Source organism: Limulus polyphemus, unplaced genomic scaffold (genome assembly GCF_000517525.1).
Source record: "Limulus polyphemus unplaced genomic scaffold, Limulus_polyphemus-2.1.2 Scaffold275, whole genome shotgun sequence".
NCBI lineage: Eukaryota > Metazoa > Arthropoda > Merostomata > Xiphosura > Limulidae > Limulus > Limulus polyphemus.
This window is the reverse complement of record NW_013665885.1, coordinates 622,242-623,280: the sequence shown is the minus strand read 5'-3', so window position 1 is coordinate 623,280 and position 1,039 is coordinate 622,242. Positions and strand designations below refer to the sequence as shown.

General features: G+C 27.1%; 1 protein-coding gene across 1 annotated transcript in view; it reads left to right on the top strand.

The window, feature by feature from the left end:
* Positions 1–1,039, top strand: part of LOC106456960 (aspartate--tRNA ligase, cytoplasmic-like) — a 71,810-nt gene that overhangs the window by 22,774 nt on the left and 47,997 nt on the right. The window lies entirely within an intron of this gene.

Sequence of the window (1,039 nt, the reverse complement as noted above, 5' to 3'; positions counted from 1 at the left end):
AAACTGTAGATTACAATTCTAGAACTATAAATTACTCAATTTGTTAATCTAAAAGAAAATATAAAAAAAAACAACAGATAAACGTTGATTCTTGTGTATCATGTGGTATGTTGAATGCAACACTGGTTCAGATTAGATGTTTGTGAAGTCAAAATACTAACCCTATAGTTTCATATGAATTATAAATTTAAATTGCAGATATTGACAAGCTAGAATATAAAATAGGAAGTTCTTATCTTTTCTATTTGCTAAAATATTGCTCATGTAATAAATCAAACATAGTGGCACCCCACCCACCTCTTTAAATTTTTGGAAATGCTCACTTATATACACTCACTTCTATATATGACATGAATAACCAATCATAAACTCAGAATGTACCCCTAGTGGTTTTCTAAGCCTTTCTAATGTACCTAGTGTCATTTCATTCTTTTTAAATCAAGATTTCAATTAGGTAGGTTGTCTTTAGTCTGCTCGAAATTTCATATTTTTTTTAGAATAAAATACATATTAGTTACTAAGCTTGATAAATTATAGTTGAATTCTATGGTATTGATGTAGTAATTTATTATTTTTTAGTTATTCAAATGTATATATAAAACCTAAAAAAAATTTTTTTTCATATCCTCCACGTGCAAAATTTTTAACTAGAAGAAATAATTGTTTGCTTTACTTCTTTATTTTTCTGTTGTATGTTTTAGGAAAAATAACTAAGAACTTAATTCAAAATAGCAATAATATATATACATATATATATAATGTATGATAATTGAAATTTGAATGTATTTTACAAAATACTAGTTGACTAAAACACAGCCAAGTCAAGTTACTTTGTACAGACCAAAGGTCACCTTTATGTTATTTCATATGCCAACATGAGTGCACGTGAGACGTGTCGTTGTAACTTCTGTATTGTTAGCCAGGCACGGGTGAAAGGTCAATATAAAAAAATAATAATAAACATACACTGAGTGGTCACAAGTAAATAGACACCTAATTTTTCGTCATTTAACTGATTTATGATGACTAATTTGTATTC